Source organism: Cricetulus griseus (genome assembly GCF_003668045.3).
Source record: "Cricetulus griseus strain 17A/GY chromosome 1 unlocalized genomic scaffold, alternate assembly CriGri-PICRH-1.0 chr1_1, whole genome shotgun sequence".
NCBI classification, from domain to species: Eukaryota; Metazoa; Chordata; class Mammalia; order Rodentia; family Cricetidae; genus Cricetulus; species Cricetulus griseus.
In genome coordinates, this window is record NW_023276807.1 from 112969448 (window position 1) to 112994557 (window position 25110).

General features: G+C 42.3%; 1 pseudogene; it reads right to left on the reverse strand.

Moving 5' to 3' along the window:
• Window positions 1–2432: 2432 nt before the first annotated feature.
• Window positions 2433–3612, reverse strand: LOC113832248 (annotated as a pseudogene).
• Between the last annotated feature and the right edge of the window lie 21498 nt (window positions 3613–25110).

Genomic DNA, 25110 nt, shown 5'->3' on the forward strand with positions numbered 1-25110 from the left:
GGTGTTTCTGTTGTAGGGATGGATTCATACAGTGCCTGGTACTGCAACCACAGTTCAGCTGGAAGTTTGGTGTTACTGACATTGTTGTTACTACTTACCACCAGGGTGGGTTTTTGCTCTGTATAAATGTAAAAAAGTACACATGCATTTGTTTTTGAAAACTTGAATTTAAAGTGGAGCTTTATTGCATCTACCCACAACTTCTAAGTTAAAACATGATTGTATTATTCTTAGCTGATTTGATGTTAGTTATTACAAACCACACTCATTTTTGTAATTAGTTTACTGAGAATATGCACTAAATGGAGGTTTTGCTTTATGAGAAAGCATTTGACTTTTGTCACAGAGTGCTTCTCAAGACACTAACAAGAACTGCTTCCAGATGGCACAGAGTTTCTTTCTGTCCCTTTCCTTTCCTTTCCTTTCCTTTCCTTTCCTTTCCTTTCCTTTCCTTTCCTTTCCTTTCCTTTCCTTTCCTTTCCTCTCCTCTCCTCTCCTCTCCTCTCCTCTCCTCTCCTCCCCTCTCCTTCCCTCTCCTCTCCTGTCCTCTCCTCTCCTCCCCTCTCCTTCCCTCTCCCTCCTCTCCTCTCCTCCCTCTCCCCTCCCCTCCTTTCCTCTCCCCTTCCCTCTCCTCCCCTCCTTTCCCTCTCCCCTCCCCTTCCCTCCCTCTTCCCCTTCCTTCCCCCTCTCCTCCCCTCCCTTTCCCTCCCTTCCCCTCTCCCATTCCTTTCTCTTCTCTTTTGGAGACATGGTTTCTTTGTGTAGCTCCAGCTGTCCTGGCTGTAGACTAGGCTGGTCTCAAACTCAGAGGTCTTCCTGCCTTGTCTCCTGAGTGCTGAAATTAGGGGCATGTGCTCTATGTGTACCATATATTCTTCAAAGTAATCTCTAAAGTGATTTTCAGTATCTTCTCTTAAACTTGTTTTTTGATTTATTTAATTTATTTTATGTGTATGAGTGTTTGCCTGCATGTACGTGTGCAATGCGTGTGTAGTGCCTGCAGAGGAATTAGAGTTGTGAATGGCGAGCCACCATATGACTGTTGGGAACTGAACCTTTGTAAGAGCAATAACTGATCTTACCTGCAGAGCCATTTTGCCAGCCTTCCACCCCAGTATCTTCTTTAATTCCACTTATGAACAACTTCTTCCCAGTCACATGGACCCCAGGTTTTCCTCTCTCTCTATGGTATGTTTTGGCTTCAATATTCCTTGAAGTCCTGACTGCATCAACCTCAGCCATGGAAAGTAAAGTTAATAGAATCAAATCCTCCCAATCTCTTGCTTGCAGGATTCCTCATAACCACAGCCCGTAAGCTTTCTCCATTGCTTGTAGCCACCTCGATGGCTTTCCTCTGTGCTTTCAAAGTGTAAACATTGCTAAAGGGTTTACAGAGCTGTTTCCTTTTACCCCTTTCTTCTCACTGGAGGAACTCTCAAGTTTTCTCCACTATGGACTCAGATGTTCCAATGTCTTGCTTTAAACTAGATGAGAAAAATCTCCATGGAGATACACAGACTGTATGCTGCCTGGTGCTATAGTGAGAATTGTCCATGCTCAAACCTCCAACTCCAGGACATTGGTGCCAATGACCAGATGTACATCCCACGTATCTCTGCTCTTTTTGTTACTAGATTAGCCATACACGAGACACATGCCAAAACACCCTTTACAACTAAAGAAGGGGCAGATTCAGCCTCTCTGTGCCAGCTTTCTTAGGCTACCTCACAAGCACCAAAGTCTGATTGGTTTAAGCAACATAGTCTTGTTTTTGTTGTTGTTTTTTTCCAGTGTTCTGGAGTCTGGAAGTCCAAACTCTAGGTGTCTCCAGGGTTTGGTTTCTGATTAAAGTCTCTCTCTCCCCCCCCCTCTCTCTCTCTCTCTCTCTCTCTCTCTCTCTCTCTCTTCTTTCTTTCTTTCTTTTGTTCTTTCTTTCCTTTTCCTTGATGCAAGTGATCTTTAATTACTTTGACTAGAGGGAGTAACCTTAATTAGTCCACCTGCCCGCCCCTTCCCTTCTCTTCCTTTTTCTGCAACTGAGAGCAGGCAGTCCCAGGGCAAGAACCCTGTTCTTAGACATCACCCTGTCTGCCACTCAGATGGATGCTGACCTAATGATGGGTCCCAAATGTTTTGTTAGCTGAAGCAGAGTTGTTGCCTCTTGAATAGACGCATCTGGCTCAGAGGTAGCAAGGAGTGTTGAGAGAGTACACAGGAGTGGCAGGCCTCAGTCTTCACACAGACCCCTTATCCTGAAGATGGTCCAACCTGGGCATGCTCTGGAGTCACTAATGCCAAGATCACTACTCTACTATTTCAATATGCAACAAAGAGTGTGCAATAGGGATAGGGGGACAGGAGTTGGGTTGGACCTGAAAGGTGGAGCTGGTCAGGATATAGGTGATGGGCAGAGAGGGCAGAAAGACTGGTCTCTACAACTGACAGCAGGCCTGGAATACCAGCAGATCCTTGGGCATGGTAAGCTTCAGTGAGACACTCTCATTGGTCCTAATGAAGAGCACTCCACCATGCTGCAAAGGGATTTCTGCTTGAACTGTGGGTGTGGTAGCTGTCACTGTTCCTTGGACCATCAGAAGGATGCTGCCAGAATCTAGTGCCAAGATCTTGTATTCAGTAACCGAGCCAGGGAATCATGTCTTCATAATAGTGAAGTCTGGCACAGGAGGCTCGTAGATAGAGAGATAAGGGTTACCATGTTGGGATAAACAGCCTGTCCTTGCTGGGGCTAGGTGTGTAGTTGAGCATTTTACATAGGGTTGGCAATCAACAAATTTGGGTGTCATGCCAGCCCGCACAGTATTGTCTGAACATGCCATGCATTCCACACAGTCTTGCTGGGAGATTCGTTTCACCAGCAGGTTAAGCTGCTCCACCACCACCAATTCTCACTCTTTATCAGGTGGGAGAAGCAGTTCTTCAGAGCAGAGGCCACAGACCTGGGATCCCCACCATGCTCTGCTTCAGCTGTGTTGTGGCATCCTCTTGAGTCAGGACTGGAACTCAGTCAGGCACCTCTTGTTAGGGTATGCCTGGATATACAGGGCTGTTTCCACAGAGAGCACTTTGAAGAGGAAGGGTATCTTGCCATTAAAAGTGTCTTTGACCTTTTGGGCCTAAGCAGTTCTGGTTGGCAGCAATCTATTGGCCTAAGGTCTTCTTGGAAATATGTTTGTCAAGGATCCTGGCTTCTCCCTGGGGGTGTGTCCCCATCCACAGTTCTGCATAAGGCTGTCCTCTGAGATCTGGACTAGTGGGTCACTGCTAGGCAGCAGGCATGACACTTCACTGTTGGAACCCTTCTTCCCCAGGCATACTGCTGCACCACACAGAAAAGTGAAAACTCTCTGACTCTGACAATACTTTCTCATTGAGTCCTCATAAGCTTAAACCTTTGTGTTCTCTTCTCAAAAGAGAAGAGGGGAGAAAGAGGAGAGGGGGAGAGAAAGAGGGAACCATTATGTTTGGGGTAAGAACTCTAGTTTATGCACGTTGGAGGGGATGACAATTCCATTAACAGGAGCATTCATTACACTCTCCTCAGGTGAGCTGGTTTATTGGGAGGTCTACATGATAAGCCTGATAGTACCTCATGATGGCGATGCTGACTGCCTTATGCCATTCGGAATCACCACCATGAAACTTAGGACACAGGGAAATGCTAGATAAAAGGCTACATAAATGAAATACATTATTAAATAAGCAAATGTGGTGGATTAACCAGTACAACAAATCTTTTTGGTAAGGCTTACATTTTGCTGACTGTGTGCTATACATTTGTCTAGAACCATCAGTACATCAAAAGTATCACAACTTCCCACACTAAAGCAGAGCTTGAAATAGGTATGTTTGTTTGAGTGATTTGTGGCAGAAATGCTCACAAGGGAGTGAAATAAAGGAAGTAGGGCCGAAGCAGGAAAAAGTTATGCAAGAAAATGGCTTCATATGAGTCTACCTTCACCCTACAGGGAGTTCTGAAGTACAAATAACAGACTTAGTTCTTCCTTCAGTTTGTTCCAAGGAATGATAGGCTTTTGAATTATGTCTCTTAGCCACTGGCTGAGGATAGAGTCTCATGAGTCTGTACCTGTACTCGCTCATTTATAGGACACAGAACTTACAATGGACACCCTGGAATTGCAAATCCAAGCTAAGCTCATTTTTTTGGTCCCCATTATGAGGCAACATTCTCTATCTCATGAGGCATAGGATCTATTATTATTGCCAGCATAGTGTCTGCTTCCTATGGCTGGTGGTCTACTTGCTTTGGGATTCCCATATGACCAGCCAATGCTCATAACTGCATCCCTTTGTGGAAACATTCCCAATTCTGGAGACCAGAGTCTTTATATCTACACAGGCTAAGTGTCTCATCCCACTTGCTGCCTATAGGATACATGCCACAATATAATGGCCTTTTGTTTAAAGTGTTTATAGTAACATAAATTATAGCTTTGTGTTTTGAAAGGGCGTCATTGCCAATCAGATTCCACCTTTAGAAGGTTTTTTGATCACTTTTCTTGGATTAAAGCTTGGATAAAAGATTTCCTGCATGGTAAACGCAATGCATCATATATTTATGCATCTTCAGGTTTTGTAGACCATCATTACCATTTGGACTGGGATGAAAATGGGAACAGAACTTCATTACTTTTCTTTGTGTGGAAAATTCTGGGGGAAAGCATTTAAAAGAGGGAGGTTTATTCAAAGGCTAAGTGAATCATGGTAGCAGGCAGGAGCTTGTGGTAGGTAGTCAGTCACATTGAATTCAGTCGGGAAGCAAAGAGAAGGGGGAGGAATGCCAGTGTTTGGTTCCTTCTCTTTTTATTTAGCCTGGTAGCTCAGTCCATGTAATTGTATCACCTGCATTTATAGTAGGTCTTCCCATTTTAATTAACTCAGTCTAGAAAATCCAAATCTGCCTGTCCCAGAGGTTTGTCTTGTATGTGATTCTAGATCCTGTCAAGGTGGTTGTCAGTATCAATCATCACATTAGCTCAAGAGCAACACTGAGAATACAAACTGCTTCTTATGGCTGTGGAAGAGTACATTCATTTGGTGACAGCCACATGCTAAACACCACATACTATATATGTTAGGCTTCTCTAGGCAAGGCACCCTATCTGGCATGGTGGCTGCAAATGAGTCTACACTTGGCTAAGTATGTAATGACCTGCCAACATTTATCAGGACCCATCCAGTTCTTAAACTCAAAGAGTTCCTGGAATATGACAGAGTCAATTATCACTATCTTTCTTAAGTACTCAAGGGTGGCGTTAGTATCTGCCATACACTTTGGGATGACATCTTGTTCTTGATTTACTGTCTGTAAAGAGAGCAGCTTCAGGGCTTCCACACAGCCTTCCTTATCCTGTAGTTCTTTCTGTGCAATCAGTGTGAACACTTACCAACTGCTAAGCATGGCAACTTTGATTTTATTAGGGAAATAATAGTGGGTGAATCTGCAGACCCAAGGGACACCTGTGAGATCCAGCTATACTGTTACTTGCCTCCATGGATACTCTAACAGGGAAACTGACATCTTGAGTTCCTTGGTGAGTGTCTAGTCAAACTCTGTCTTATAGCCATTGATAGATTTTAGTATCCCCATTCTGCAGTATGCAGTTGAGCCAGATTTTCTTATTTGTGTTTGTTATCATTGTTTTCTTAGTGTGGGGAGACTCAGAACCAGTCTTGTGGTGTTACAAGATTTATTTTCTTTTTCCTAAACATTTGGTCTTTTTTTACAATTCATGGGCTCTGAATCAGAGAACTCTCTTGGTCTTTATATTGAACCATCAGAACTTTTCTCTAGGACATTAGATCTTAGCTTTCAACGGTCTGCTTTGATTATGTATTTTAAGTGGTCTACTTTCTGAATACACATGTAATTCGGCTCTACAAAGACCAAGATTTGGCTTTACAAACATTTCCAAGATTCCCATGAGCCAGGTTGCTGTCCACCATCTCACTCTCGCTTTCCAATACAGTAGCAAGTATCATTATATTTCTGACTGTTGAGTACTGTCCTGGCTCCTTCTTTCCTAGTTTATTATTATCCTCACTTATATTGGGGAGTAGAACTTTTTCAATAATATCTTCTGTTATTACTGAATTCTGGAGGACAATTAACTGTTTAGTTTTCCAGTGCATGTCACCCTCACTACAGTGTTCTTTATCATTTTGGCAAGAAAACTGTCCTTTATGCTCTTCCAAGAATATGTTGAGTTGGCATATTTTCTGGCCTCATATAGTACACATGTTATAGCATCTCCACTTCTCTGAGGTTGATTATTCTTATTTTTCTTATTTTTCTGAGATCAGTTCTGCATGTCCCCTTCATACAACTTGGGTAGTTACCTTTTAGACACTCTGAAAAGTTACCACAGCAACATATTAGAACCATCACTTGGGGCTTGGATTGGGTGGGGAATATCAGAATATCTATGTCAACAAGCTTCCTATTATCTAGCTTTATATTCTTCAGTTTGCTCCAGGGTGCTCATGATCCATCTGAGTAATGTGCTCTCAATCCTGTCATTGTGTGCTAGCTTGGTCCTGCATGCAATCCATTTATTTGCTTTACAGCAGTGGTTCTCAGCTTTCCTAATGCTGTGACCCTTTAATATAGTTCCTCATGTTGTGGTGACCCCCAACCATAAAATTATTTTTGTTGCCACTTCATAACTGCAATTTCTCTACTGTTATGAACTGTAAATGTAAATATCTGTGTTTTCTAATGGTATTAGGCGACTGCTGTGAAAGGGACATTTGAACCCAAAGGGGTTTTTGACCTACAGGTTGGGAGCCACTGCTCTACAATATAAATATTACTTTAGTCATTTGCAACTAAGATTTTATTCTAGTTATGAGTCTTCAAGCCAGAAGATCAGATAGAACTATTTTTATGAGCTCAAACATTGTATGGTAAACCACCTATTCATTTTTAGACATCTATGCACTATTTCAAGCAGGGGTTCTCTGCCTTCCAAATAATGAATCATTTCTTTAGGTATAGTGGCTCAGAGGAATCCAGGGATCACTGTTCTCATGAGCAGCTTGTCAGACTTCTTCATACAAATCTCAGGATCAGAGCTTTGACCTTTACAGTGGATATCTGCCTAGGCTGGTTTAGTGGAGCCTCTCTAAGATTCTGTGATTCTTAAAGATAGGGCTGGTACCTTCTCTTCAGCAATGTACACATTCTGCTTCTAGAAGATAAGCATCCAAAGAGAGGGACATCTTTTCTTTAAAACAAGTTATTTTTAATATATTTTAAAATTAAAATATACTCATATAATTTCTTCCTTCCCTTTCATTCTTCCCTCCAACTTCTCCTATGTCTTAATTGCCCAACTCCTTTCATTCTCTTTCTTTGGTTATTATTATTAATATATATATATATATATATATATATATCTGCACACATATGTAAATACAACCTACTGAATTCATTTTTGTTTGTGTGTATAAGATTAGAGGCCTCATCCCTGGGACGTTTACTTTTCCCTCTCTCTGTCATTACTAGCTGCCTGTAGTTCTTTGTCTAGGGGTGAGACCCAGTGAGATTTCCCCCTTCTGCATTAGCATGTTAATTGATGATGTTGTTGTTCCAGTCCTGTAAGGCAGCCATACTTAGGAGGCCCAACAGATATCCTGTTTCTTTGGTTCCCACAGTCTTATTGCTCCCTCTTCTATCACGTTAAGATGCAGGAGCTGTGTTGAAAATGTATCTGTTGGGGGCTGGGTTGCACAACCATCCTTTGATTTCTGTATTAAATGCATTTGTATTTTTTGTGATGATTTCCATTTGTTGTAAAGAGACATTTCTTTGATGAAAGGTGAGAGCTACACTTATTTCTGAGTATAAGTTTTAGAATGTAGTTAGAAATTATGCTAGTTTAATAAAGTAGTAGTAGTAGGGTCTCACTAAGACCCATTACTTCATTAGCCCTGAGTAGTTGATTAGCTTTCTAATCCCAGGCATGATTTCCTTTTTTGTTGAGTGGGTTTTAAGTTCAATTAGTAAGCTATAGGTTATTGCCAATGTATTGGTGTCTGTATTGCTCCTTATGAATATCTTGCCATGTTGGTCATTGTTGTAGCTTGTGGATAGAACTTTTTGCTCCTTTGGCAGTTTGCATAGTGCTTTTTAGTACTGTGGAAGCTAGACTACAGGAAGGAAGTTTTTAGGTCTAGTTCAGTTCATCCCAGTCCCATATCCTGTGTGCGCAGTGTTTTCAGCAATAAGTAATTACCTTCAGCCTCTGAGAAGCAACCAAGGAGACCAGCAATAATATATATTGTTTTGGGCTGCCCAACAGCTCAAAAGGAGGTTTCTCATGCCAGGTCATGGGGTTTTTGTTAGGTAGTCTATAGCACTTGTGAGAACATTGCATGGTAAATATAAAATAGTATGATTCTTTGAGGCTTTATCAAACAACCGTGGATAACATTTTTCATCAAAATTACTATACTTACCAACAAGGAAAATCTGGAATGATGCCAATAGGAGATGCACTAAATATAATAACAGGAATTTCTCAGATAGGAAGCATTAAATGGATAATAAAGAATAGGAAAGTAGCTTAATAAATGCCAATTAAAATGGGGATCAACATCTTACAACAGCAACAAGACAATGAACAAATAATAACAAGACAACATATCTGTCTTAGTCAATGTTCTATTGCCGTGAAGAGACATCATGACCATGGCAACTCTTATAAAGTAAAACATTTAATTGGGGCCTGCTTACATTCAGAGATTTAGTCCCTTATTATCATAGTAGGAAGAGGAGGCACACAGGCAGACATGGTGCTAGAAAGGTAGCTGACAATTCTACATCTGGATCATCAAACAGCACAAAGAGAGAGATAGTAGGCCTGGCTTGAGAATTTGAAATGCCCTCAACCACTTCCAGTGACACACCTCCTCCAATAAGTCCATACCTATTTCAATAAGGCCACACCTACTCCAATAAGGCCACACCTACTCAATAACACCACACCTCCTAATCTCTGTCAAGTAGCTCCATTCCCTAATGACCAAGCATTCAAATATATGAGCCTATAGGGGCCATTCCTATTCAAACCACCACAAAATCCTACCTTTCAGGATGAATGTGTAGTAATTGGAATATTTCTCCACCAAGGGTGGGGAGGAGCATTGTGCTTGTGCTGTCAGTCACTTTGGAAAATAACCTAACAGCACATGACAAAGTTGAAGATGTAGAAGTCTCATGACTCCATTGTTCTCATAAGCACATCATTTGGCACTGGTCTTCAGACTGTTGGGTGCATATTTCCTAGAATTTCATGGCGATTTCCGATCAGGGGCTGCATAAAGGGTTAGGTCTCAACTATCGAGATGCAGTCTTTGCTAAAGTTGTTCAGCACAAATGCCTATGTTGTACAAAACCATTTTGTGGGTTCCATTTCTTTCTCCCTTTCACATTATCTCATCCAGTAAAATCAGATCATTGCCTTCTCTCACTTAAGTGCATTGTTCTGGAATGTAAACACCCCTAAAGCATCAAAGAGGAAATGCAAGATATTTGTTGCCCCCTTTTACACCTAGCATAGAGGTGTTACTAGTTACTATGTTACTAGTGTTGTAAAGTTTTCTGTTATGAATGCATTCCACCCCAAATAAGATATTTTTGATCACATTAGTGTCTTCTAAGTCCATCACTAAAGGTAACAATTTTTAGTCAAGAACTTTATTTCTTAAAATTCCTATTATCTAAAGATATATCACTTCAGGGAATAGAACTCTTACCAATGGGCTTTATAGCTCCACAAAGAGACTCCTGGAGCAGCCTTGCTCTCAGAGAGAGAGAGAGAGAGAGAGAGAGAGAGAGAGAGAGAGAGAGAAAGAGCACAGAGCTGGTATTTATGAACCATGAGGTGTGTTCTCACCAGACACTTTGATCTCGGCTTTCTTAGCCTCCAGAACCCCGAGGAATAGTATTCTGTTACTTTAATCTCTTTAATCTTTGATAGTTTGTTGTAGCTGCTCAGGCGGACTGAGATAAGAATGGAGGACTTTTCTGAAGCTGTAGGAAAGAGTGATGATGGAAGTACACTTGATGAGAGGAGTAGGCAGAGTGTCAGTATTTTACCCAGCACTCTCCTAAGCGATTATCATGGGATATAAGTCTTGCCACTATGCCTCGCAAATAGAGTACTAAATGCTGGGCATCCAGACTTGCCCTTGGAAAATCATAACTCAGAGTGACTTTTCAAGGGCTCCAGGATGTCTTTCAACATATACTGCCTAACTGTCAAACATAAAAGATCATGGGGATTGTTCTTCCTTTCCTGTTTACTTCCCTTCCTCCTTTACGGCCTTTTAATATTTCAAAAGGATGAAAGGCATTTAGAATATATATTTGTGTGAAAAGTCTTTAGAAAAATGAGTCTATTTACATAGTGACTGAGAAGTGGGCTCACTTCTCACACAGCCACTTTGTTTGATCATGACCTCTGGTTCCCTTGAGGTGGCATAAATCAACAAGCTCTGTGACATCACCAAAGACAGCATGTCATAAGGTCATCCTGACAGATGTTCTATGTTACCAGTTAAGCTGGATGATCTCATTATACCTAATGACAATGAACTGATGGCATTTGATTGTCATAACTTTCCCAGTAAAAAAAATCTCAGTAACAGAATGGTCCCTTTGCCTACAGCTTTAGATCTTCAAGATGCTTCCATGATAAATTATTTTACTTAATTGTCACCTTCTGTCATTCTGGTGACATTTTGCTCACTGATCATATGATAAGTTTCTGATTATTGTTGCTGTATCACTAAATCATAGCTAAACTTTGTAAAACAGTGTGCCATGTTAGGCTCATTTACACATAATCTTAGCGAATGTTCACCCCTTCTAGAAACAGAAGGGTATAGAGAGCACAGTTCCATGTTAAATTAAAGAAATTGAAGATGAAACAAAATCAGTTTCACTTCCTTAACAGAAAATATAAAGTGATGGGTCTCCTGCATGCAAAATAGTATGGTAGGCCCTTTCATTTTCTATGGACGTTAATGCTGGAGGTATTATCTCTGTTTAGTAAATGTGTAATCTGAGGCAACATCATATTTGAATGGTAAAAAAGATACTTGATACAGGCTGTCCATTTGATCAAGGGTTATGTTATGCTTCTTGACTACGCAAACTTCGCAAATGGTGACATTAGAAAGAGGTGCTCCAACCTTTTGGCTGGCCAATTGCTAAATTATGAGTCACTGCCAGTTTTCTTTCTGAGCAGTATTGTGTTTTTAGAATATCTAGATCCTAGTGGCATTTAGTTGGGCAGTTGAGATCAGCAATACCTAGCTGTGTGATGGTTAATCTTGACTGTTGACTGCATTGAAAAGCATCTAGGAGGTTGATAAAACACACTTATGGTTGTGTCTGTGAGAGAATTTCCAGAACGATTGGTGTGTGGACAGAAACCTACAGCATAAGCTGGGGGACTGGAGAGACCCAAGAGTTTGGAGATGGAATCTTCTAGCTTGAGCAAACTCCACACTTCTGAACAAGTGTGCCTGTTGGTGTTTCCTTGCCCAGCTGCAGATATCAGACTCCCAGCTTCATGACACTTTAAACATGGATTCCTGTTCTCCAGGGAACTTTTAGTTCTTAAACCTCTAACTAGAGCTGTATTATCGATCCATCTCTTGAGTAGTTACTAGGTTCTCTTCTTCTTCAGCACACAGACAGATTTGGGGCAAAGTAGCCTCCAACTGGGTAAGCCAATCCTATAAATCCATATGAACATATATTCTGTGTGAGCATATAGTCTCTGGTTTCTGTTCTCAACCTTGACTGGCAGAAGCACATTGTTCAAATGAAGTTGCACATAGATATTGAAGTCTGAAATGGCCTTAAGAGGGTATTCCAAGTCCCATATTTTTAGCCTCTCTTTACCCTTGGCAGTGGTGGTTCCAGTGCTTTTTTTTAAACAGTAGACTAGGGCCTTTAATCTGCTTGTAAAAGAAGCCTAAGAGCCTATAGTTTTAAAATATCATTACACATTATAGATTATATTATGTATAATATAGGTTATAGATTATTGCTACAGACTTTAATTCTATAAAGAGTATAATAAGCTTTATTACACATTGGATGTTGTAGCATTTTATTAAATATTGATAAGATACTCTTACTGGATTGTGTGTTACTTGGGCACCGCAGGTTCAGAGTAACTGTAGAATGTGGGTGGGTTAAAGTTCCCTCCATGAAATGCTCCAAAGTGTGCCACTTTTGTGCAGGGCCTCTGTGAAAGACCCTTGTGGCAGGCAGAATAGTCCTGAGGCAAAGATTAGAGCAGAGTTTTGGTATTTAGTAGGATGTATTCCTTGTGATTAGGCTCCCTGGACAGTGTCCCCAAAGACAAGGAATTGTAGACTCTTGTCCCAATTCTCATCCCAGGATTCCAGAAGACTATTGAAATGAATCCACCAAGGCTTTGCTCCTGAAGAAACAGAAACAAGGAATCCAGGAGACAAATTGCTAATAAATGAAATGATCTGGCCAGTAATGTCTGGAATCCAGCCTGTTGCACTTGAGATATCTGTTCACATATTTCTGAGCTGGTGTACAGCCCCTCCCTCCCCCCTCTACATCAGGAAAGACAATATAACTGACTGGCAGTTCTTGCTTTTTTCTGGGAACCTTATGTCTCCTTCTATACCAAACCCAGAGGAAAGCCTCTGTCAGGTGGCAGGGTCACGTGGCCAGCAGATAAGCTCCCATCCTTGACATAGGCTTAGGTGTTGATCCCACCAGAGCCAAGAATTGGTGAGTTACTATTAGGAGAAAGCCTCTTCTAAATGCTCAGACTCCACAGCTCTCAGGGCAGGCTTGAAGGATTTGACTGAATACTTCCGGAATCTTTCTCTTCTCCTTCTTGATTAACCATTTAGATGACAGGGTGCAGGGCAGTGGCAGGTGGCTCCCATTCTGCTCCAGCCAAAGGAAATAGGAAATATTGCCAGGTTTGTCCTCAAATATTGGTAGATTTGCCAATTCATTAATTGAATTACATGACAAGCATGGTACAAAACTATGGAGAGTCAGAAACAACAACAAAAATCCATACAACAATTCTTTAGCTTTGGCAATATGATCTAAGAAAAACCCAGGAGTTTCTAAGCCCAGCCCACAACCAGACTCCAGCAATGCACCTACCCCACATCATGTGGCTGGGTGAGCAGAATTCAGACAAATGTACCAACCAGGAGCCCACTCAGCACCTATGGCATGGGGCTGTTGGACATTATAATGGTCTGTTTGTGATGAGGAAGCATGGCCCAGCATCATGGCAAACTGAGTGGGACAAAGACACTCATACACAGGCCTGGGACTGTCCACCCCAGGCTCCAAGAAGAAAACACAGGTTTACCTAACATCTTGCAGCACCACTCAGATGGGCGCTGTTTGAGTGAGCTGAGGTGTGGTATGGTGGGGTAAGTGGGGAGGGAGAGAAAGGGCAGGTTTCTGGCTTGACATAGCTGTGGTCTCTGTTGATGTCCCTGGCCCCTAATACCAACAAAAGTCAAGAAGACAGGACTATAGAGATTTGGTCTGCCCCCCCACTGGCTGCAACACTTGGGAGAATTGGTCCCCCCCCCTACACTGGCTAAAGCACTCAGTTTCGAAGGTTCTATACCTTACTTGGGCAGCATAATATTGCTGACCCTGTGTGCAGGGGCATAGGCAAGATGGCTCTGAGGGTGTGAGAATGGGAGAGCAGGTCATGCCTCTCTCACATCCAATCTGGTGACATAGCTAAGGGAAAGATACCCTCCTCCCCTTGCCCCTCACCACCAGCAGTAGGTAGGGGACCTGATCCAAACCCCCACCAGCCACAATACTCAGGAAAATAGGCCATGTGCCTCAACTGGGTAGCAAAACAGAAATGACCCTGTAAATCAGTGCAGGAGAGCCATCCCTGAGATCATGAGAGGGGCATGATTGGTACTACTTCACTTGTCTATGGTAAGGTGGTAGGGACAAGGCAAAGATGCCTTGTGTCTTGACCCTACATCCTCCAGTTAGTGAGGAAGCTGACCCCTTGATTAGCTATAACAGGAAAAAACAAGCCCTGCACTTCTTTCGGGCAGCACAGCAGAGCTGACCCTGTTGACCAGAGCACAGGCGAGTCAACCCTGAATGTGAGCATGGGAGACCTAGTCCCACCCCTCATCTTCCATATGTCAGCATGGACATAGGAGAGATGCCCACCCCCAATTAATGCCTGATGCAGGTAGGAAAGCTGGTCTTGTGGATGTAAGAGCTGGAGAGCTGTCCCTGACCCTCACCAGCTGCAATACTCAGTAGAGCAGGTCCTGCACATCATCAAGGCAGCACAATAGAGCCAACTCTATTGGTGGAGATGTGGATGAGCCAGCCCCGAAGTTGTGAGCATGGAAGACCTGTCCCCATTAACCATCTGTCTTGTGGTTGTATGGGTAGGGGAAACATACCCTCCTCCTCCTGCCCATCAATGCCTGATATAGGTGGGAGATCTGGCCCTGTGGTCATAAGAATGGGAGAGCTGACCCTGCCCCTCACCAGCTGCAACACTTGGGAAAGCAGCCCTTGCACCTTGCCTGGGCAACACAATGGATCCATGTGAAGGCGTGAGTGAGCCAGCCTGGAAGTAGTGATCAAAGGAGAACTGTCTATCACCCATCTGTTCTGTGGTGGCATGGGTTGGGTAAGTTGCCCTCCTCCTTCCTCTATGATCTGCTGGAGTATGTGAAGGGACTGGACCCACAGACCCAAAGCTGCAGAATCTCCACAACACAGGGCAACAACAGGATAACCAAGAGTCCCAATGAGGGCCCAGCATTGATAGAGTAGTAGAAACCAGAGGCCTTGAACCAGACCAATAACTCTTTGTAATGAACACTTGCAAGTAAAGATATACAGACAAAGGTGTTTACAGTGTGACTCACTGTTGTACTGCAGCTTCCACGGTGAGATTTTTTAAATTTTCCCCTTATTTTCCTTTTAAAATTTGTTTTCTTTGGGGGGTGGAGAGCAGACAAGAATGGATGGGGGAATGAATGGGAGCAAGATACACGATGTAAAAGACACATGGAATAAATAAAAAGAAAAAAAATTAAAAAAGAAAAGAAAAACCCAAGTGTATGTTTGTACAAGTTTTTCTAGATAAAGGATTCAAAAGTTTAAAGGCTGTTTGTTCTGTTGTAAAGGCTTTGTTATAAAATTTGAAATGAAATAATTAATGATAGTGGTGGGATGGGTAGAGAAAAATAGGAAAATCCTAAGGGGACTAAAGGTAGGCAAATGCTACTTCAAGGGACACAAGAAACAGCAATGATTTTTCTGATGCCTGATGGAAGAAAGGTGAGTGCAAATCTTTCGGGAGGCAAGAAACAGATAGCCTTTTGAGGAATTTCAATAGAGAGAGAATTCCTTAAAGATTCTGGAGAATGTGAAATAATTCAGAGATGGCAAAGCAGGCATTTCCCCTCACCTTACCCCTTCATTAGCAGAGAAGGTCAGAGAGCTCCTAATAAATGTTATGCTTTCTAACACCTGAGTCAAGGCTGGAGAAGCTGCCTAGGTAGCAGATGCCCACAACACCTAAGCATGAAAATACAGTGACAGTTACTGTTTCTATTGCTGTGAAAAAAAACCATGACCAAAAACTTAGAAAAGGTTAATTGGGCATTGGGGTTTGAGAGGGTTAAGGCTTCATCACTATCATGGTGGAGAAGTGTGGCAGCAGGCAGGCATGGCAACTTGAGCTGCATCCAAGTGTTCACGTTGTAACCCTCAAACAGAAAGCAGAGAAAGAAAGCTCAGAATAGTGCCAAGTCTCTAAACATCTCAAAGCTGGCCCCCAACGAGATACTTCCTCCACTAAAAACCACATCTCCCAAGCCTCCCAATCAGGACCACTAACTTGGGACCAAGCATTCAAATGCCAGAGAATAATAAGGCTGACATTTGAATTCAAACCACCAAAGCTATCATCTACCAATCCACCAGCTATTTCCAACTTGAGATACTTAAAAATAAGAAACCTGGTCTTATTCACCAACAAGACCAATAACCCCAATGCATTTCTAGTGCCCAAAGCACAGCCTGGCACTTTCAGCCTGAATCTGATGACTCTTAATCTGCCTTTCTCCCTCTGATCAAGAGAATGGCCCTCTCTTTATTCTTGACTATGGGGCTGGATTCTGACTTATTTTGACCAGTATAACATGATAGAAGTGAGTGTGCACTTTTAGTGTTTGACTCTTAAGAGGTTTTTGTCTTTGACCTGATGCTCCACATCCAGCCTATACTGATGGGGAGACCATATGGAGAGCTAGAGCCTTGAGAATCAGAGTGGGTGAGGGAAGAGGGAACCTACTAAATGTGAGGAGTTGTGGTTGTCTGAACTAACTACCAGACAGCTGTGGATCTATTATCCCTCGGCTTCCACTGAGCTGCCCTGCTACTACCACATGGAATAAACATAGCTGTCTTTTCCAAGACCCGTCATGATTGTAGAAAGTGACTGAGAAATCATTGTGAATGTTTTAAGACTTGCAGTTTAGGTGTGTTTGTTTTTGAAATACAGCAGTTTTAAGTGATCAGATCTAGAGTGATACTAATTATTAGAAATTGACAATTGATAGGTGGCATGCAACAAATTATATACATATATATATATATATATATAGTGCATATACACAATATACTTACATAAATATATAAAATGATTGAAAGAATGAATTGGATTTTTCAGGTTTCCTGTAGTAGAAGCTGTCAGTTGGTGTGTACTTGACACTCTCTCATCTGAGCAAGTAGAGATGACATACATGCTTTAGGCAGTTCACACTAGAATGATATTATCTACCAGTGATCTCTGATGGATTTCTGGAAAATCCTTCCCATTTAACAGATGGAAAAGCAATGATGCTGTTACGTGGCCATAAAGTAATTTCTGTGGACAGGAGCACCTGGGCTCTTGAGAAGTAGATGGGGGACCAGATGGCTTTCTGGACCTGTTAAAGAAGCCTTCAGAGGCTATTGCTTTTGATAGCTGATGCTTTCCTACAGCATCACTGCCACAAAGAGCATGGTTCAAGAAATAGGAAAAAGAAATCTCAAATAAGACAAGCTGAGAGGTTGAGAACATTAATAGGATCACAACTTGGATCTGGGACCATTTTGATTCTCTAGATCTAACTGACAGTTCTAGGACTTCCATGTGCCTGAAGGTTCTGGGTTGGGTCACTTCATGGGAGAGATTGGTAAGGACTGAGCCTGGATGAACTTGGTGGCCACTCAGGGCATGGCAAGTATTGGGGGTTTGAGCAGATATTTGATGTCATGTGACTGAAAAGGCATTCAGATTTTGAAATCTGAAACATGGGTGGAACATTCAAGCCTCTGACTCTAACCCAGCCCAGGAGGCTGTGTCCTTGATTACTTGTTGCTTGCAGAAAGGGAATTTCTGTAAGGAGATCAGGTGTTCTCTGTGTATCTATTTTCCACCATGCTTAGAAATCTTCAGGGTTCTGGTGCTAATCTCAGTAATTTGTCCTTCAGGTGTTCACACGGATAACAGATTTGGGGGATATGATTTCCCACTTGTAATTGGTGCCAAAGATTCTTCACTTGACTACTTCTGATTGAGTCCATATCCTGAAACTTATAGGCAACTCTGTACCTCTTTGTAAATTCTGGTTTTGGCAAAGAGCCATGCTGAATCACTCTGACAAGAACTTCCACTCATGTCTGATCAGGATCCTCACCCACCCCCTTCCTCAGGGGTGGGGTGGGTTTGCTCACCCAGGTCTGTCTGTTGGAACCCAGTCCCCCATGGGGTCTCTAAGAGTTGTTTTCCAGCATAACCACAGGTACCTCCTGTTTTCCTTACCTCACCCCACTGGGATCAATATCCTGTTGTGAACCCTTTGACCTGAGGTTTTTTGTAAGTTTGTATATAAGGCTGCTCCAAAATAAAGGTGGGAGACATTCTCTCAGAAAAGGACAAGGAGTCTTGTGGTTCATCCAAATTTCTAGGATTTCACCCAATACTTGGACTTAGTGGCCAAGAGCAGCCACAAATGGAGGTTCCACCAAGATCGGGAAAGAAAGGGGACCCTGAGAGGTCACCCTCAGAAGGCTGGAAAGCAAGTAAGGAGTTGTGAGGATGGATTGCAAAAGATACTAGATAATAGGTACCTCAACTCCTGAGAGAGTTGGATTGGCAAAAGGTACTAGAAAATAGGTACCTCAACTCCTTAGAGAATTGGATTGTAAAGGCACTAGAAAAGGGGGTGCCTCAACTCCTGAGAGAGTTGGATTGTAAAAGCACTGGAAAAGGGGTGCCTCAACTCCTGAGAGAGTTGGATTGGAAAGTTACTGGAAAAGGAGTGCCTCAACTCCTAAGAGAGTTGGACTGTAAAAGCACTGGAAAAGGAGTGCCTCAACTCCTAAGAGAGTTGGATTGGAATAGAGATCACACTCAATCACTCAGATAAAGTTTAAAGAGACAAGGAATGGTAAGATTTAATTTTAACTTTGGATTAAAGAAATGCGGGGAAATCCGCCACTGAGGAATCCCTCCTCCAGAGCTACCCACCAGCAGCCAGCTGACCCAGCAGCCCGTGCTTTTGTCCACTGTAGCCTGCTGTGGGGTCTAGTCAGCTAGCAACGATGTGGTGTGCAAATAAGAGCTCCAAAAGTGGTTTATGTTTGATATCATTACCAAAGAGCACACCTTCTACCTGGTGGCTGAGACAGAGGCTGACATGATAGGTGGGTCCAGAGCATCTGCCAGATCTGTGGCTTCAGTCAGACTAAATGGAGCACTGATGCCCTGAGAAACCTTTCTTCAGTCAGTCATAGTCTCTGCTCTTCTCCAGCTGAATTCAGCAGCTCCAGTCAGCCCCTGCTCTGAGCAAGAAAGTCCTCAGCCCTTTTACACTCTAGCCAGCTACCTGTGCCAGCCACATCCAGCCTGCCTTGTCCACCAGTGCACCTCAGGAGTATCAACACTTGCACCAATGCATAAAATGCAAGGAATGCCAGCTTCTCTCAGAGCACTGGACAGGAGAGTGATATAGCTGCACAAAACTTGCCCAGGGCAATAGACACTGTACCACACTGTCATCAATGACTCCCTTTCAAGACACCTGTCACCAAGTCTTTGTTCACAGTCAACCACACCTTTAACTCCAGCTACTGCCAGTACCACCATTCCATCTCCAATACAGACTCCAGAGACAGTGAGGAGAACTATGTCCCTATGCAGAACCCAAAGTCTGCATCCCCTGTGCCCAGTGGCACTAACAACCCAGCTCCAAAAAAGAGTACTGGCAATGTGAATTACATAGCCCTGGACTTTCAGCCGGTCTCCCAGAGCCTTCATCGCAAGCCATCCACATCATCTGTTGCATCGGATGAGAAAGGAGAATATGTCCAAGTGGGTAAAGAAAAGACCCAGGCCCTACAAAAGATCATACAGGAATGGACAAAGATGCGGTAGTCCTCAAGATCCTCCAAAGATGCCAAGCTATGGTAAGGATGGCCATCCCTGACACCTCCTCTCCTTTGTGACTTTTGTTCAAAAGATGTATGTTTGTATGTTGTGTATTTATGGTGTGGCCACACGTGTGTGTATGAAGTGTGATTGTAAATGTGTGACTTTTAACAAAAGAATGCTATTATGTTGTCTTTAAATCGTTAACTGCTGGGGAAGGATCAACAGTTGTTAAAGTACAGGTTACTTGGGAGGGAAATTTCTGCTTTTATTTCCATGGAGGGTGAAGGGCTGTTATGGTACCAGGCTTCCAGACTGGTATGGTTTCATGGAGCAGGACCCCCTGAAGCAGTGGCCTAGGTGATCCAAATATTTGTTTTCATTTAAATTTAGTTGGTTAGAAATGGTAATGGTCACAGTCAATCACTTTTTTAAAGGAAAAAGAAGGAATATGATATAGAAATGATACTTTTGTATTAGAATGCATCCTCATTTGTTTATACTTTGTATTGGAATGGATCTTCATTTTTTGGCATTTATATGGTTTAGGGTTTTTCTTGACAGTGAGACACAACTGCTCCTGGCACACCAATTATATCTGAGAGGAAGATGGGCATCCAAGAAACTCGTTATAGAGTTTGACTTTGACATGGCAAGACCAGCCATTTGGGCAAGAAGCTATTCTTGTGTAAACTGTTTAACTGTTGCTTGATAAACTGGACATGCAGGACCCACAGGAAAATGCCTAAAGGGTTTCTGATGCATGGAGGAGTACAAACTGCCAATGCAGGACAGTTTAGAATTCTCTGCTTCATGGAAGAGTCTGCCAGACATTCTACAGGACACAGAAAAAAGATGACAGACAAACTGCCAATGCAGGTGGACAGTTTAGAATTTCCTGCTTTGCTGAGGAGTCTGCCAGACACATTGTGGCCTTTAGGCTAAAGATGGATGCCCCATTGTTACCAAGAAACTTTGGATGACTGTCTAGGAAGCAAGATGTCTCTGTCAGTTCTAGAGTTTATATATTATCCTTCTGTAGTCTTTGATGGAGTTGAAGATAGATAGTTATAGTAACACACTAAGATAGAATGGTTAAAATCTTTTGGTTCTTCCCTGATAACTGTTTTGTTATATATAAAGAAGGGGGAGATGTTGGAACCCAGCCCCCATGGGGTCTCTACAAGTTGTTTTCCAGCATAACCACAGGTACCTCCTGTTTTCCTGGGATCAATATCCTGTTGTGAACCCTTTGACCTGGGTTTTTTGTAAGTTTGTATATAAGGATGCTCCACAATAAAGGTCGGAGACGTTTTCTCACAAAAGGACCAGGAGTCTTGTGGTTCATCCAAATCTCCAGGCATTCGCCCAATACTCAGACTTAGTGGCAAGAGCAGCCACATCTGTCCTGATCAAGCATCTGGTTAGGTGGGACTGATCAGGCTCCTCCACTGATGTTTCTGAGGTATTTCTACCCACTGAACTGACATCCCTCTTATTCTTTGGCTACACTATCATACATGCTCACATTGTATTCAGAGTGAGCTCCATTTCTCTCACTGCAAAACCTCTCTGAGGTTGTCACTACACTTATCATGAAGGTCCAGAGTGAAGCTTTTTGTTACCAACCACTGCTGAGTAATTTTCTTTTCAATGTTAGAAAATAAATACACAATGCTTCCATTCTCTATAAATACCTCTGTGTAATGAACACAAAGAAAATTGAATCTCCAGAGAAGGAGGAGGTTTCAGAGAGAGCTTCAAAACATTTGTGTATTAGAAAATTGTGATTTCTTGTGGCACATTTCTGAGATCACAGAACAAAATGATAGGGGATGTCTGTGAGTGGGCTAGCCCCTGCTCTGGGAGTCATTAGGCTTCAGAGGCCAGAGAAAGTTTGTTTATGTCTCTGATTCCTGAGATTTATGATAGTCTTCATCAGGTAGAAGGAACTGCAAGATTTCTTCCAATTTCAAATGAAGGCAAAATTTATGAGCAGTCATTTGAACTGGCCCTCTCTTCTGGAGACCATTTCATTTGCAGCTGTCATTTAGAGTTGTGATTGATTTATCCCCATGGTTCAGTGTTACACAGGCAACTGAGAGCAAAGGTGTATGTGGTGTTCATTAGGCCAAACAGGAGACCGATGGTGTGTCCTAGCTCCCCTTGGTCTTGTATTGCCCTAACCACTTACCAAGTCTTACTGGGCTGCACTGAAAGCAGGACCTGTCTAAGGCCAATCATAGAGCCAAGCCATCTGAAGCCTCTCCAAGAACACAAGAGAGGAATTCAGTGTTACATCAAGACTTAAAATTCTCAGGCTCATCTTACTCCCACTCAATCACACTCCTCTCTAAAGTCTCTATGAACCTTTCTCTAACTGGAGCCAGGGCACATTTTTTTTCTCTTTTTGTCCAATTATTTTTAGTTTAGGTGTGTGTGTGTGTGTGTGTGTGTGTGTGTGTGTGTGTGTGTGTTGTATATGGATCAGTGGTCATTCTCAGATGCTGTTCCTCAGGCACCACCAGCTCTTTCTTTGAAATAGGGTCTCTCATGGGTCTGAAGCTCTGATTGAAGGAATTCCCCTGTTTCCACCACCCCGGCGCTGGGACCACAAGGGTATGCCTTCACACCTGGCTTTATGTTTAGCTCTTTTTTTTTCTTTTTTAAAATTTTATTTAGAAACAAGATTGTTTTACATGTCAATCCCAATTCCCTCTCTCTCCCCTCCTTCCCACCACCCCAACTAAAACCCTACCTATAACATATCCTTTCTGCTCCCCAGGGAGGGTAAGGCCATCCATAGGGGGTCATCAGAGTCTATCTTATCCTTTGGGATAGGGCCTAGGCCCACTCCCATGTGTCTTGTTTCAGGGAGTATCCCTGTATGTGGTTTGGGCTCCCAAAGTTCACACCTATGCTAGGGATAAGTACTGAACTACTACAGGAGGTCCTGTAGATTTCCGAAGACTCCTCACTGAAACCCATGTTCCTGGGGCCTGGATCAGTCCCATGCTGGTATACCAGCTATCAGTCTGGGGACCAAGAGTTACCCATTGTTCAGGTCAGCTGCTTCTGTGGGTTTCACCAGCCTGGTAAGGACCCCTTTGCTCATCAGTCCTCCTTCTCTGCAACTGGATTCCAGTTCAGTTCAATGATTAGTTGTGGGTGTCTGCTTCTACTTCTACCAGCTGCTGGATGAAGGCTATAAGATGGCATATAAGTCAGTCATCAATCTCATTATCAGGGAAGGGCATTTAAGGTAGCCTCTCCTCTGTTGCTCAGATTATTAGTTGGTGTCATCTTTGTAGCTCTCCAGACCTTTCCCTAGTGCCTGATTTCTCTGTAAACCTAAAATGTCTCCCTCTATTATTGTATCTTCTTTTTTGTTTTCTTATAATTTTCCACTGACTCAACCTTTTTGCTCCCTCAAGTCCTCCTCACCCCTCCACTTCTCCCCTTCTCATTCTCCTAGCTCCCTCCCTCCTCCTCCCATGCTCCCAATTTGCTCAGGAGATCTTGTCCCTTTCCCCTTCTCCAGGGGACCATGTATGTCTCTGTTAGGGTCCTCCTTGTTTACCAGCTTCTCTGGAAGTGTGGATTGTAGGCTGGTAATCCTTTACTCTATGTCTAAAATCCACATATGAGTGAGTGCATATCAACTTTGTCTTTTGTGATTGGGTTACCTTGCTCAGAATGGTTTCTTCTAGTTCCATCCATTTTCCTGCAAATTTCAAAATTCCATTTTTTTTCTGCTGAGTAGTACTCCAATGTGTAAATGTACCACATTTTCTCTATCCATTCTTCAGTTGAGGGGCATCTAGGTTGTTTCCAGATTCTGCTATTACAAATAGTGCTGCTACGAACATCATTGAACAGACGTCCTTGTTGTATGAATGTGCTTCTTTTTGATATATGCCTAAGAGTGGAATTGCTGGATCTTGTGGTAGACTGATTCCCATTTTCCTGAGGAGCATACTGATTTCCAAAGTGGCTGTACAAGTTGGCACTCCCACCAGCAGTGGAGGAGTGTTCCCCATTCTCCACATCCTCTCCAGCATAAACTATCATTGGTGTTTTTGATTTTAACCATTCTAACAGGAGTAAGATGGTTTCTCAGAGTTGTTTTGATTTGAATTTCCCTGATGGCTAAGGATGTTGAACACTTTCTTATGTGCCTTTCAGCCATTTTAGATTCCTCTATTGAGAATTGTGTATTTAGTTCTGTACCCCACTTTTTAATTGGATTGTTTGTTGTTTTGGAGACTAGCTTCTTGAGTTCTTTGTATATTTTGGAGATCAGCCCTCTGTCAGATGTGGGGTTGGTGAATATCTTTTCCCAGTCTGTGGGCTACCATTTTGTCTTGCTGACTATGTCCTTAGCCTTGCAGAAGCTTCTCAGTTTCAGGAGGTCCCACTTATCAATTGTTGATCTCTGTGTCTGTACTACTGGTGTAATGTTCAGGAAGGAGTCCTCCTGTACCAATTATTTCAAGTGTATTTCCCACTTTGTCTTCTAATAGGTGCAGTGTGGCAGGATTTATGTTGAGGTCTTTGATCCATTTGAACTTAAGTTTTGTGCATGGCGATAGACATGGATCTCTCTGCAGTCTTCTACATGTCAGCATCCAGTTATGCCAGCACCATTTGTTGAAGATGCTTTCTTTGTTCCATCTTATAAATTTAGCTTCTTTGTCAAAAATCAAGTGTTCATAAGTGTGTGGGTTAATATTGGGGTTTTCAACTCTATTCCATTGGTCTTCTTGTCTATTTTTGTGCCAATACCAAGTTTTTTTTCAGAACTATAGCTCTGTAATAGATCTTGAAGTCAGGGATGGTGATGCCTCCAGAAATGCCTTTATTGTACAGGGTTGTTTTGGCTATCCTGGGTCTTTTGTTTTTCCATATAAAGTTGAGAATTGTTCTTTTAAGGTCTGTGAAGAATTGTGTTGGGATTTTGATGGGGATTGAATTGAATCTGTAGATTGCTTTTGGCCAGATTGCCATTTTTACTATGTTGATCCTACCTATCCAAGAACATGGAGATTCTTCCATTTTCTAGTATCTTCTATAATTCCCTTCTTTAGAGACTCAAAATTCTTATGGTACAGGTCTTTAACTTTTTTGGTTAGCATTACCCCCAAGGTATTTTATGTTGTTTGTGGCAATTGTAAATGGTGATGTTTCTCTGAATTCTTTTTCCACAAATGTATCATCTGTATATAGCAGGGCTACAGATTTTTTTGAGTTAATCTTGTATCCTGTCACTTTGCTGAAGGAGTTTATCAGCTGTAGGAGTTTCCTGGTAGAGTTTTTCGGGTCACTTATGTAGACTATAATATCATCTGCAAATAGTGAAAGTTTGACTTCTTCCTTTCTGATTTGTATCCCCTTGATCTCCTTTTTTTGACTTGCTGCTCTAGCTAGAACTTCAAAGACAATATTGAAGAGGTACGAAGAGAATCGACAATGTTGTTTTGTGCCTGATTTTAGAGGAATTTATGCTTAGCTCTTTATCATGCCAATTGAAATCATTCTCTTCCTTTCATTATGTGAATTGAGT